The 15,290-nt window shown below is 34.5% G+C and overlaps 1 pseudogene across 1 annotated transcript; it reads left to right on the forward strand.

Moving 5' to 3' along the window:
• The first annotated feature begins 9,164 nt into the window (after positions 1–9,164).
• Positions 9,165–14,656, forward strand: LOC149220916 (ABC transporter C family member 3-like; annotated as a pseudogene). The gene is made up of 10 exons (XR_016248797.1): positions 9,165–11,106; positions 11,297–11,383; positions 11,529–12,230; positions 12,334–12,495; positions 12,773–13,072; positions 13,186–13,400; positions 13,493–13,798; positions 13,943–14,006; positions 14,214–14,453; positions 14,556–14,656. The product of XR_016248797.1 is annotated as an ABC transporter C family member 3-like (transcript).
• The last annotated feature ends 634 nt before the right edge of the window (positions 14,657–15,290 follow it).

Raw genomic sequence — 15,290 nt, forward strand, 5'->3', positions numbered from 1 at the left:
GCTTCTTTAGTATATCCAAGACCTGTCTTTATCAGAGGAGAATGCTTCACTTTGATAATTTCATTTAAGGTTTCTGATCCTTTAGCAAATCTAAGATTGAGAGCTTTTGTTTTCTCAAGATCCTTTCTTAGACCCACAATTTCACATTCTAGTTTTTTATTGTGTTTTTCTCTTTGAGCAAGTTGGTATGTCAAGGTATCTATAATCATATTCTTTTCTTCTAAAAAGATTTTGAGTTTGGAGATTTCTTCATAAAGGTCATCTTCACCTAAAGCATCCAAGAAATCATCATCTTCATAAGCCATCAAAAGTCTATAGTCATTACTATCTTCATCTTCATCACTATTTGATAAACCATCGCTATCTTCATGAGTATAGTAGCTCTTTTTACTTACACTTTGTTTTCTATTCCATTTTGCAGATTCATTCCCTTTATCATTTTTACCTTTATGAGGACATTTGGCAGCATAATGACCGACTCTACCACAGGGAAAATATTTGAAAGGTAGTTTACCTATGAATCTTACGGAACCCCGTTGAAGCTTCTTGACAAAGTTTATTTCCTCTTCTTCTTCTAAAATATGCCCTGATTCATTGAGTTCTTCTTTTCCTTTTGCTGAAGCTTTAAATGCGGCTTCTCTCATATCTGATGGACCTCCTTTTCTCATCTCAAAAGCAATTAAGATTCCGTGAAGCTGTTAGTCTGTAGATCCTGCTTTTCTTCTATGGCAGATACTTTTGATTCAAATTTAGCAAACAAGGATCTTAAAAATTTTTCAACTAAGGTAACTTCCTTCATCTCTTCACCCAGATTCTTCATGCAATTAACAATCTCATCTATACGTAAGAAGTAACTAGATATACTTTCATCATTGTGCATCTTGAGAGTTTCATATTGAATTCTGAGAGTTTGTAGTTTAGCACGTTTTCCCTAAGAGTCTCCTTCGTAGCTTAGAACGATTTTGTCCCATATTTCTTTGGCTGATTTGAGCTACATAACTTCGACAAACTCTGATTGTGACAGACTTCCCAATAATGTATTGACAACATTGGAATTGGTTTCATATTGCTTCTTACCTGCCGTATCTGTAGGAATTGCTGATGGATATGTATATCCTCATTCCACGATTTCCCAGACATCTGTTCCAAGTGATTGAAGATAGGCTGTGGTTCTTACCTTCCAATAAACAAAGTTGCTCCCATCAAAGATTGGCGGTCTGATGGATCCCTTTCTTTCTTGATTACTCATGATGCTGGATCTTCCTTCAAGCGATCAAGCTTCTTCTGAAGGCCCTGCTCTGATTCCAATTGTTGGAAATAATACTGAGGGGGGGGGGTGAATCGGTATTATTAGATCAATAATTTAATTTTCAAAACTGATTTGTATACACTACTTCAGCTTAGTGAACTAGCGTGTATACGCAACTTTACTTAATGCAACCAACGTATATGCAAAGATATTTTGATTTACCCAAATTATCATGCATTTAACTTTAACCAGTATATTAGGAATTCATTAGACAGTGTAGTAAAAATAGAATAAAGCATCACACATAAGTAACACACATGAACACCAAGATATAAGGTGGAAACCCAATGTGGGTGAAAACCACATGCTGCTGTCGTCTCTGTCCTCTTTTAATAATAAGAAAATTTCGTTTACAATTTTTGTACTGGTGCAGTCTTATACCAGTACGAAGGCTGCTACCTGCAGAAGGCTACAACCTTCTCTCATTCTCCAGCTTCTACTAGAAGGGGGATACAACCCCTTAGCTCTTGTACTAGCTAATATGTTTACTAGTACGTAGGTGCCGACCTACAAAAGGCTATAACCTTTTCTTTTCTTCCAGGGACCACGTTTCATAAATTTTCAGATTGGATCCATCAACAACATCATTCAATCATCAAATATATCTGCATAAACCAAACTCCTTTTGAACCAACCACAACCGAATTGATCAATCACTTTAACAACCCATCAATCTGATCATTTAGAATGCTGTCACCAGAATACAGTAACCAGAACCCAAGCCAGAACCCAGAACGCTGCAACAACGAACAAAAGAAACTAAAACATATTTTATAAGGTATACGCTACTTCCATGTATCGAACCTGCGTGCATACGCGCTTTCCACAAAGCGAATCAGCGTACAGATCTGCAAATCAAATTTATGATGTATACACTACTTTGATATGCAGAACCAGCGTGTATATGCTTCTTTTATAAAGTGAACCTACGTACAAATATGTAAATGATGATTTAAACATAACAACTATTCCAGACTTTGGTCATACCGTGATCATCATATTTACAAACTACAACATGCGCTAGTTATTCAGATACATGATCAAACCACATAAAGATAATTCACTTCAAGCCTTAAGATCCTGATACATCATTAGATCTTATCCTTCATCAAATGCTAAGGTTCATCCTTGGTTCAGATCAAGCACAACACCATAAGCCAATAACCTACATATTAGATCTCACACTTCATCAGATATTCGATACTTCCACACCTTGCCTAATGATATTATCCTCCTTTTATAGTTTGTAGGCCTTTCTCAATACCATGGACCAAAACCACTTAGGACTAGTACCTTGGATCAAATACCTAGGGTCAATACCTTGGACTCGATACCTTGGACCAATACCATGGATCAAAATACCATGGACCAAATACTTCGGACCAAACACTTAGTTTTCCAATTTATACGAGCTTTTCCTTTTGTGAAAGTGCGTGTGTACGTATACACGACTTGTATATAGTGAATCTGCGTGTATACATGCCTTGGTCAATGGTGAACCTACGTATACCTCTCTTTCTACATTTTTTGTAGTCTGATCTGTAACTCTGTGTTGTTAACCTGCAGTACTGTGATCTATCATCTAAGTGAGTTGCCTTCTGAACTGATTCCTTGAAGTTGCCCTGCATTTCATCACATCTGTAAACACTACTGCCATGCATTCTGTCACATCTGAAATCTCTTCTGTAGATTCATCTAGTTCCCATATACACGAGAGTTGTTCTGCTACAAGAGGGTTGCCATCAAGTACAACACATACCTCATAATGCCAACAACGTTATGAATCAAAGTCTTTATTTATTGGAGTTTTTTCCATTAAGATTTTTGGAAATCTTGAGCTCATACCTTTCACTTTGATTCTCTCATAAACTCATAACTTTAGAATACGAGGTTAAGTATCTTCGTAGGTCTCTGATCAATTCATTTTGATCTTCCACTATGTTCATATGAAGCTTGTTTGATTATTTTTGTATATATAGATATATTCTTACCTTCATGTTATCATGGTGGTCGAGAGCTTGGATATATTTTAATTATAATTTCATCAAATCCAAGTATTTATTCATCGGGATGACTTTGTAACTTTAGGAATATACATTCTTCATAATATGTGCACATGGGCCTCTTTAATTCTTCTCGGCAATCTTCTAGGCTAATGAGAAATTTCATCACATGTGGTTTGCCTACGTTTTTTCTTTGTCTCACTATTGGATGCTCACTATCTAAATCATCTTTTAGTGTGCATCTTTGTTTGCTTTTCAAGGCACACTTGAGAAACCACTATGGTAATGCAACAATCGGTAAGGAATTTGGAACAGGTAAAGGTAGTGAATCATGGTTAAATCAATTTTTATTTCTCTTATATTTGAGTTTTGATATATCATTCTATATTTAGCATACAAAATGTCAAGACCTCTTCATCTACACATATGTATTACATTGTTTTAGACTTGGTCTTGATTCTGGACAATTTATGAGAATCATGGAGTGGATATGAAACTTGTAATATTATGAGAACAATCCTCGCTACAATTCATAAAGAAGCATCACTTCATTCTCATTTCTGTGGATTTGGTTTACTTCTGATTTCTTGGACATGAAACATTGTTTTCTTTTAGTTTACTGCTTGCTTTAGTTCAGATTTAATAAATGAAAATTTTGGGTCAATAATATTTCAAAAAATTAAACCTCTTCATTCTGTTAATATTAATTAAAAGAAGATGTTACTTTTATTGGAGAAAATGATATCTCTTAGGTAAGATCAAACAAAATTTTCCAATGGTAAGTTTCATATGCCCACTTTCATTTATTTAAATTTTCTTTACTTTTTGTTTTCAGTTTTCGCTGATCTTAAACTCTGTTTTGCAGGTCTTCATGATCCTTTTTCACATATCTAATGAATCATATTTGGAGCTCATTCTCTTTGTTGTTTGCCTCCAAATTTTGGAATAAAATTTATAATGTTTATCAAATCAACTAAACTGGGGAGTCACTGAACCTTTAATATGTTTCTTAAGCAATTATTTTATCATAAAATGGTTAAAATGATTTATTGCAGGATTTGCTTTGAAATAAGAAAATTTGTAATAGACATAGACTTTTCATTTGGGTTGAATTTTACTTCATGACTGCTATTTCCCTTACAATTTAGAAACTTAATCGCCTATAACTTCTCAAGATAAAATTTACTAGATTCTCAATAAAAGATGGACGTTCACATGATTATCTTCTTTTCTTCTTTTGTTGAGACATTTATATATTTAATCTTGTTGGAGTTAGTTCCCTAAATTTGGATTTTTTTTTTTTTTTAATCTTTTTCTTTCTTCATTTTTATATTTTTGGAGTTTGATGATTTTTTTTCACTTCAGTTTGGAATACTTTTCCTTTTTCTTTCGGTTATGGTTTGATTTTGGTGACACCGCTAAGATTTATATGGAAGACCTTTTCCTCACCCAACAATTGTTGGCATACATGGAAAATATTTACTCTGTCTATTTCAGTGAATTTCATTTATCATTAAAGATATATCTTTGTGGAACCATAAAGCCCTCTTGCATTATAATTTTTTCATGGAGGAACACACATCCTTTCCACATCCTTTCTAAGTGATAGGGTTTACCTTTTCAAAGAAAGAACCAACCTGAGTTTAACTCGATGGATATCTCCCACCCCTCCACTTTATAAAAGCCTCTGATGGATAGTCGTGGGGAAAGAATGTGGAGTCAACATTATGAAAGTATTGTATCCATTAACATAAGTCTATGTTACCATCCCACCTCTTTCACTCAGATACATCATAGACTAAAGCTTGCAAATGCGCTTATCAAAATGGTGATTAAAAGAGGAAGCATGATAAATACAAGTAAACTGGTCGGGGCTATGGATGCTCGCTAGCAGAGGGGCTAGACTTGTATGGCATAAAAGACAACTTCACCGAGGTACTGTTCAGGCTCGTTGGAAGCGAAGTGGTGTCATAAGCCATTCATAAACAATGGATATAAGTTTTATAAAAAAGCCCTTATCTGTACCTTCTTCTATTTCTCATACGAGGCAATTTTAAAATATTTTTTCCCAAATTTTGGATTCATGGTTTTTGCTCAAGTCTTCTTTTGAGTATTTATCTTTTCAAATTCATATTGCTTAATTTATTTATGTGGGTTCCATGTAAATATTTTATTGTTTGACGATTCAACGGACTCCACTATTTCTAACCTTTGGGTAAATTAAAGTTCATTATCTTTAACCAGAGATAACTAGTTCTTCCCAGTGTATCGCCAATATTATAGGGAAAACCCAACACCCCCCATTTTGACTTATTTACTTCAAATAATGGGGACCATTTCCATACATTATTCGCTAAAATCACCTTTTAATATTTTCTTTTGGTTAAGTATCCTTCAATTTTTCAATTTTTTCATTTTCGTCGGATTTCTATTTTGATTGCTTCATTGAAGCTCAAATTTTTGTTATCTTTTCATCGATACTTGTTTCATCTCATTGTTTACAAGATTTGCAAATGGTGCTTGTCCGAAGTTCGATAATTTTTTTCGCCTCGGTTAAAAATGTACAAAATGTGTAATATTGTAATTTTTGTAATTAAATTAGTGATTCATTGTAAATATTAATCCCCAGTTAATTTTTACTAATTTTTTCATTTTTCACTAATGGTTTTATGAAATCACCCAGCTAAATTGTAGAACAGTTAAAATAATGTGCTTTCGGGATCTCGGTAATTTATTACAAGTCCTAATTTTAAAAGAAATCATGAAACTCAAATTATCAAAATTGCAAAGTGGCTGTAGTTCATTTTGTAAAATTTTTAGTTCCAATCCAAGTGAACCCCACTTCACCTCACCTCTTCCCTTCATTTTCAAAAGTCCTGATATAAAAAGATCCGATAAAATTTTTCTAATATAATATTTCCGATATTTAAAACTGTTGATATCCTGATATTGGAATATCAACCTTTTCATTTATTGTGCATTATAAAAAACTTGAAATATCATTTTTTCTCCTACCTCCAATATTTAATTTTATACGACGACTATTTAATTTTATCAAAGGTTTTCAATCCTCTCCTCCTACTCGCCACCTCCCATTCACCTCCCTCATCATTAAGTCGCTTATGCCTCTTATACCCACTACACTTCACTAACTTTGCTCCTCCATTATTTCATCAATTCGTAAAGCCACGGGAAAGTTTTAGGTGTTGAATTTTATTAATATGGTTTATATTAATAATATATATTATATTTTAATTATAATTTAATATTATAATTTTAATATGATATAATTATATTTTTAATTAACTTTTAAATTCATTTTAAATTTTAATTTAAAATTCATTTTAATTATATTTAATTAGTTTATAATTAATTTAGTTTATTTTTGTAATTATAATTAAGTTAATATTAATTGTTAATTTAATTTATCATTAGATTTTAATTAAAAAATTTCCATTTTTGGCCTAAGGAACAATTTTTCTAGAATTCTAGCAAACTCAACACTTCAACTTTGAGAGCTCATAAGTTGAGTTTTACATGGCCAAATGAGGTCCAAAATGGCTCGTTGGATAGATAAAATCATGGAAAATATTTTTGAAATGATTCCATAACTAGATTTGATCATTTAATGAGTCTAAAATTTAGTAGAAGATCAAACTTTGAATTTTTAAACAAAATTAATTTTTTGAGTTTAATTTTCTATATTTTCATTTGCTCATAACCTCTATTGAATATAGATCCATTCAACTATATTATCCTTGAGCAATTAGATCTTTGTAGGTATCAATGAAAAACTCAAATTTTTATTTATTTAATTAAGTTTTAATTGGATATATTTTTGTTCCAGATTTGATATTTTGATTTTAATTTGTATTTTAATTAAATTTTAATTGATTTTGGCAGGAAAAGAGTTGAAGAAATGAGAAAAAGAATATTTCAATCAATAGAATTTCTCCAACAATATAAGAAAAGGAGTTTGGATCAATGAAAATTGGCAGAGCATAATTACTCTTCAATAACTCTCTTATTCAGAATTCATTTTTGTAAATTATAAATAGTGGTTTGTGGAATGTGCAAAATGCTTCTCTCTTCTGCAATTTTGTAATTCCTAAAGCACTATTGTAATAGGGGTTTCAAGTTGTAGGTAGAGAGGATCAATCTCAGATTTGAGGAATATTGGGATTTATCTTTTGCAAATCTGAACTATGTGTGAGAGGCAGAGATTGCACTATTGTAGCTCTTGCTTTTAACAATAGAGTTTATGCTTTGGAGAAGATTGTAGGAAATCAGATTCAAAGAACAGAGCAAAAGAATAAGTTCAAATTTATTTGTATTATAAATACTATTATTTTTAATATGAAATTCATTTTTGATAGCAAAATTATGTTAATTGGATTTATATTATGTACTATTGTAGATATGAATTCATGTTTTACAGATTAGCTATCTAATCTATTTGTTTAATAGACCTATTGTTAATTTCCTCTTATGCTCTTATGCTTAAATCAAATTTTTGAGTAACTATTTACTCATAAATCTTATCTATTTCTGATTTAATTTCCATTGAAATTATGAGAATTACTTCCTAATGTTATTGGTTCATCATTCATTTTTAATAGATCTCTAAACAACATGTTTGGTGATTATAATATCAGTTAATTCAACTATTCCATTAGCTAGATATTCACCATAAACCAAACATGTTGAAATCTCAATCATTTAATTACTTTGCTCTCGGTTGGGTTAGATTTACATCTTCCTAATCAAGACAGGCTTATGATTTCTTTCTTTTTGCTTACATTTATATTTAATTCTACATTCGTAGAATTCCTCTTATCAAAGAGGAAAAATTTATTATGGCTTGGCTGAACTCCAAATCAGCTTAAGGATCACTTTCTTGCCTAATCAGCAAGAGGGTTAATCTGAGGTCTTTTCTCTATTGGTAAGTGAAAGTCATACTTTAAGCTAGTAGAGACAGAGAGAAGGTTCTAGACCTAGTTTAACTAGTTGGAACCACCATTCCAAACAGAAAAGGAGTTGCTCTAAGGTACCAACTAGGTGGTCTCCCTTATAATGTTAAGGTAGAGAATTTCGAGTCTTCAATAGGTTATTTAATTAAAACTTACAAGTATTGTGAATTAAGTAAATCTATATCACATAAAATAACCAACAACGTCATTAAACATTTCCAAGAGAAGAAAGACAATTAATGACTTAAAATAGTAAAGGAAAACACATCATATTTAGTAGATAGTTGGAATAATCCAGAAAGATTTATCATATCTCCAAGAAACAATGAACACATTACACATGAATTTTCTTTCTGAAGTAAAAAATTTGGAACCCCAAAAAATGGTTCCTCAATATATTTTGTAGGAACATTACAAATATGATAGTTATAAAAATTGTTAACTTCCATGAACTCCTCAAACTACTTTTGAAAACTACTCGAAACCCTACTCAGTCCTTATGAGGACTCAAACTTAAAAAATTAAAATACTTTTGATTTAAAATCACAAAATACAATATATTTACGCCGTAAGGCGTTTCCCTCTGAAATGGACTTTCCTAAAATCTACTTGTCATCCCTGTGTGCCGTTAGATTATGTGTTAGACGATTAGATGATTGTTAATCGTTCGATCCAGGGAAGGTAGTTGAGTGGTTGCAACTGTTCACGATTTGATTTGCCTGATACCCTTTTCGTCTTCTCCGCTCTTGCTTCCCGTGCTGCCGTGACAGACCTCTGAAACGGGCTCCATCGAACCTCTGGGGAAATTTCATCCATGGCTTTCCTGAATGTAGAAATGAGATTCGGATCAAATGGCTTTCCTGAATGTAGAAATGAGATTCGGATCAAATAAGGTCAGAGATGAATCGTTTGATGATGACTGCTGCGTCCAAATGGTTTTCGTGATTGAATCTGCAGGAGTCGAGGGCGAATCTGCCCCAGAGGAAGAAAAGCCGTTGAGAAATCCATTGCCGTTTTCGAAATTTTTCTTCAGATTCGTGTTGGGTGTTGTTGAAGACGCCTGCGAATGTGCCAGAAGTGGTGTAGAGTCCTCCTCACAGACCATTCTAGAACCTCTCTTGAAAGACAATCCCCAAAAATGTGGAAACATTAAGGCAGTCTCTACTTATGCAACAACCAACCTTCTCAGTCGGCTGTCATTTTCTTGGATGAGTCCTTTGCTTGCTGTTGGTTATAAGAGCCCTTTGCATATTGATGATGTACCCCAAGTTGCAGAGGCAGACAGGACAGGCCAATTATACCCTAAATTCAGAGCTCAGCTAGAGGCCAAAGGTGATACAGGCTTATTAGCAAAAGCCTTACTCCTATCTTTTCGGAAGTAAGTACTTTTGACTGCATTCTTAGCAGCACTGGAGACTTGTGCATCATATGTAGGTACATGTTTTATAAATGCCTTTGTTCAGTTTCTAGGTGGAAAGAAATAGTTTGAAAGTCAAGGCTATGTGCTAGTTTGTGCTTTTTTTGTGGCAAAGGTATTAGAGTCTTTGTCACAGCGACAAGGGTTTTTCAAACAACATCAGTTAACTTTATGGGTTAGAGCAACATTGACAGCTATTATATACAGGAAGGGCTTGTTGCTTTCTAGTCAGTCAAGACAGAAGCATACAAGCGGAGAGATTATCAACTACATGAGTGTAGATGTTCAGAATGTTTCATGTTTCTGTTACTATATGCATAGTATTTGGATTTTCCCTCTTCAATTTGTTCTGGCCTTCATTATTCTATATCAGACGTTGGGCTTGGCAGCATTTCAGGGTAAGCAGCCTCATTTGCAGTTATGTTGCCAAATTTCCCACTTGCAAAATTGCAAGAAAAATTTCAGGAGAGAATAATGGAAGAAAAAGACAAAAGGATGAAGGCCACATCGGAGACATTAAAAATTATGAGGATCTTAAAATTGCAGGCTTGGGAGACAAGATTTCTTCGGAAACTAGAAATTTTGAGGCAGGCAGAATATAGTTGGCTACAAAAATATGTTTACACATCAGCTATCACAACATCTGTTTCCTCTGTTGGACCAATATTTATCATTGTTGCAACTTTTGGTACGTGTATGCTTATAGGAGTGCCTTTGACAGCAGGGAGAATTCTTTCTGCACTCGCAACCTATGGGACACTTCAGGGAGCTATGGGCATGCTTCCTGGCTTAATCCCTCAGATTGATCAAACTAAAGTGTCAATAGATCACATTGTGGCCTTTCTACAAGAGGTAGAGCTGCAACGCGATGGGGTAGAAAAGGTATCAAAGGAGTCAACAGACTTCGCGATTCAAATCCAAGGAGGGATATTTTCTTGGAATCCTGATTCCTCTAGTCCAACTATAAGAGGTTTAGATGTCCAACTAGAGAGAGGCATGAGGGTTGCAGTATGTGGAACTGTTGGTTCAGGGAAATCAAGCCTTTTATCCTGCATATTTGGTGAAATACCAAAAATATCAGGCTCTGTTAGCTTAAGTGGTACCAAAGCATATGTCCCTCATTCTCCTTGGATACAAAGTGGGAAAATTAAAGACACTATTCTCTTTGGAAAGCAGATGGATACTATTAGATAAAATAGTGTACTTGATGCTTGAGCATTGAAGAAAGATCTTGAACTTTTTCCTTATGGGGACGAGACAGACATTGGAGAAAGAGGGTTAAATTTGAGTGGTGGACAAAAACAGAGAATACAGATTGCCCGTGCTTTATATCAAGATGTAGACATTTATATTTTTGATGACCCTTTTAGTGCTGTGGATGCACATACCGGAAAACATATTTTCCAAGTATGTTTCTCTTATCCTTTACATACTGTAGGTTTGCTGAATTAATTAGTTTTAATGTTTTGATGGAATGATGAAGCTCTACAGTAGCACTCTGCAATTCATTGTTCAGTCTGGATAATATACATTGCTGGTTGTGCCGCTGCAAATTCATGTCCATAAACATCTAAGAAATTGGACTTGCTTGTTATAGGAATGCATACTTGGTATTCTGGGTTCAAAGACTGTAGTCTATGTAACTCATCAAGTGGAGTTTTTACCCTCTGCTGACATCATTCTGGTAGGTTTGAATTTCTTTCATCCTGCTCTAGTGATATTAAAATTTTCAATGTAATTGGTAAAGGGACAGTGGGTTTATTGATCATTTATTGAGAGGAGGAGATAAGTGATCCATATTTTGTTGATGTAAATGATATTCTTCACAGGTAATGCGAGATGGTGAAATTACTCAGGTTGGCAGATATGATGACATCTTACAATCAGGCACAGATTTTGTGGAATTAGTTGGTGCACATCAGAAAGCTTTGAAAACTATTTCTGCTATGGAGAAATCTGAAGTGTACACATCAGAGAGATTTGTTGAAAGCTCATGTCCTGGAAATACAGCTGCAGTGAAAAATGTTACTGCCAGTGACACACTGGAGCAGTGCGGTGTTCAGAACTCAATAGATGTAGAGGAAGAGGTTGAACCAGAAAACCACAAAGAAAAATTGGATAAAGAGAATAAAAATTCACAGCTTGTACAAGAAGAAGAAAGAGAGAGGGGCAGGGTAAGCATGTCGGTATACTGGTCTTACATTACTGCTGCATACAATGGTACTTTGATACCTATAATACTACTGGCCCAAATAATAAGTCAGCTACTTCAAATATGTAGTAACCTCTGGATGACATCGGAAGCCTCTACAAAAGAAAATGAGAGTTCCCCTATGAGAAAGTCCCTTTTCATTCTGGTTTATGTTGCTTTGACATTAAGCAGCTCCCTGTGCGTTCTTGTGAGGTCTATGCTTCTTTCATTGGTTGGACTTAAAACTGCTAATCAGCTTTTCAGCACTCTGCACAGGTGTATATTTCGTGCACCAATGTGCTCCTTTGATGCAACTCCATCTGGGCGAATACTGAATCGGGTCAGTTGACATTTATTGTTTTAATAGGCTAATACCTTTCCTGAGAGAGAAGGAAATCATTTGATTCTAGTGGGTTAGTAACAAGCTCTCTGTTTCTTGGCAGGCATCAACTGATCAGAGTGCAGTGGACACATTGATTCCTTCTCAACTACGAGAATTAGCTTTTGCATTTATACAACTTTTGGGGATCATTGCAATCATGTCTCATATTGCTTGGCAGGTCTTCATTGTGTTTATACCAGTGGGTGCAAGTTGTATATGGTATCAGGTATTCTCTGTATTTCTCAATAATAATAAATACGAACTTGCAAATTTTAATTTTCTCAGAGGAACATAAATTGGCGATAAGAGAGTTTGATTTCTACTTCAAGGTTTGCTGTAGGTAGATCCCATAATCTAATTGAAAAGGATGTTATCAAATAGATTAAGTTGCATCAAGATTCTATCATGACAACAATTTATCTGTATTTCTTTGTTTCCATGCTTTTGGGTTTTTATAGTAATAAGAGAATTCTTGTAACTCCTCAGACCTTCCTTGCATGCAACAATACTACATAACATCAGCTAGGGAACTGGCTCGGCTGGCATCAGTTTGTAGAGCTCCAACCATACAACATTTTGGAGAATCAATCTCTGGAGCAGCCACCATTAGAAGTTTTGACCAGGAATTTCGATTCATGGAAAGAAATCTCGAGTTGATTGATATATATATATGAGACCTAGTCTCCACAATGTTGGAGCTAATGAGTGGCTTGGCATTCGGATGGATTTTCTGTCAAATCTTGTGTTTGCATTCTTTTTGGTGTTCCTCATCCGCTTGCCTTAAGATGTAATTAGCCCAAGTAGGTACAGAAGCACTATCTTGGCTTACAATTATTTTTCCTAAACTGATCTCAGCAGACTAGACATATTCTTTATAATGAAATATGAAAGTAATGAAATGGCACCTTAACGGGCACTGCAGGGTTGGCAGTAACATATAGTCTAAGTCTGAACATGGTACAAGCCTGGGTAATATGGTGCCTTTGTTATGTGGAGACCAACATGATCTCAGCAGAGAGAATAATGCAGTATTCACGAATTCCCAGTGCGTCACCAGTGATTATAGAGAATTGTAAACCAAACTCCAACTGGCCATCTAGAGGAACGATAGATCTAACTGATTTGCAGGTCAGAACTCAATACAAATAGACTCTTTTTCACGCATTCAATGCTAGTAATTTGCATGTCAGTTCATCTATAAATTTGATCCATACAATCAGGTGCGTTATGGACCACATCTTTCGCTTGTCTTGAAAGGCCTTACATGCACTTTCCCTGGAGGCACGAAGGTGGGAGTTGTGGGGCAGACAGGAAGTGGCAAATCTACTCTTATTCAATCCATTTTTCGCATTGTGGAACCAACAACGGGCAGAATTGTCATTGATGGAGTCGACATCTCAACCATAGGCCTCCATGACCTAAGATCCAAATTAAGCATTATTCCCCAAGAACCAACAATGTTTGAAGGCACTATAAGAAATAATTTGGATCCTCTCGAAGATTGCTTGGATGATGAGATTTGGGAGGTTAGTTCTGCTTCATATTCTATAAGCATTAGTATCAATTTTAGCGCCAATTATTCTTGCCTTGAAGAATATAGATATTTCCCTGAGGATCTTGCTGTAAGTTTATTGTTTATGAATCTACTTCGATTTTGCTTGTGCTTTCAGGCTTTGGACAAGTGCCAACTTGGTGAGATTGTACGAGCAAAAGAAAAGAAACTTGATTCCTCAGGTTTGTGTGTCTTTATCACATTCAATGGAAGTCCTGAAGGAGAAAAATAAAACCTTTTACAGTAGCTATTTCTGCTATTTTCTTTCCATCTTAGTGCTCATGTTTTGTTTATTTTTTGGTGTCCTTGAGACCTACCTGGTCTCTAGGACCCCTTTTTTTTAGAATGAAAATTGAGAATCGAATTTAATGGAATGATCTCTTGTACAGTGTCTGAGAATGGAGGAAACTGGAGTGTGGGTCAATGCCAGCTTGTCTGTTTGGGACGGGCACTACTAAAACAAAGTCGGATACTGGTCCTTGATGAGGCAACTGCCTCAGTTGACACTGCAACTGATGGGTTTATTCAGCAAATAATTCGCCACCAATTTTCTACCTGCACAGTCATTACTATAGCACATCGGATTCCATCTGTTATTGAGAGTGATATGGTTCTCCTATTAAAGGATGGTATAACATTTATAAGTTGTTTATTTTCTAGTGTTTTGTTACAGTTACAATTTTTTTGGACACATTTAATTTTTTACTTACTTTGTATTTGTTTTGAATCAGGACAAATGGCTGAGTATGACACTCCATCCAAACTACTCAGCAACAAATTTTCTGCATTTGCAAAACTTGTTTTAGAGTACTCCATCCAATAGATATCTTAACTAGAGCTTTGGACATTGTTCATATTGGGTTTACAATGGAATGGAGAAAAATCTTCATTTCCCTAAAACTCAAGCTGGATAAATGTACAATATAGAGATACAATATAGTAGACTATGAGCTACCATGTAAGCTCATTATTTTCTGATAATATTCTATATTTAGGTCCTTAAGAAGAGTTCAATAACTCTTATCAGTGACTTTGACTGACTTTGACAGTTATGATTTTTCACTTGTTATATACAAATGGAGTTTACCCTTTTTCCTGTGTAACTTTTATCACTTCAACAAGGTAATCAAGGTAATATTGGAGAACTCCAGACAACTTGGATTTGTACAGGTAGTGCAGTTGGATGTAAGGTGCCTCTAACTAATTTGTCTTTTTTTTTTTTTTTGCTTTGATTCTATTATTTTGAGTTTCACATCTGCATTTTTTTGTTTCTATTTTAGTTCTGACCTCTATATGTAGTAATACTATGCCAATTCACATCAACATTTTATTCTCATTTCTACCAAACAAGCTATGTTATACTTGTCAAGGTTCATAGGTCTTGTTATTTATAGGTCTTAATAATAAGTGATGGCTAATTGTTAATGTGTTTTTTTCCTTCATGCAATGAACCAACTCAATTTTAT

The sequence above is a fragment of the Pinus tabuliformis genome, chromosome Q (assembly GCF_031772625.1).
Source record: "Pinus tabuliformis cultivar Carrire ecotype Pingquan chromosome Q, CPIR1, whole genome shotgun sequence".
Classification (NCBI taxonomy): domain Eukaryota; kingdom Viridiplantae; phylum Streptophyta; class Pinopsida; order Pinales; family Pinaceae; genus Pinus; species Pinus tabuliformis.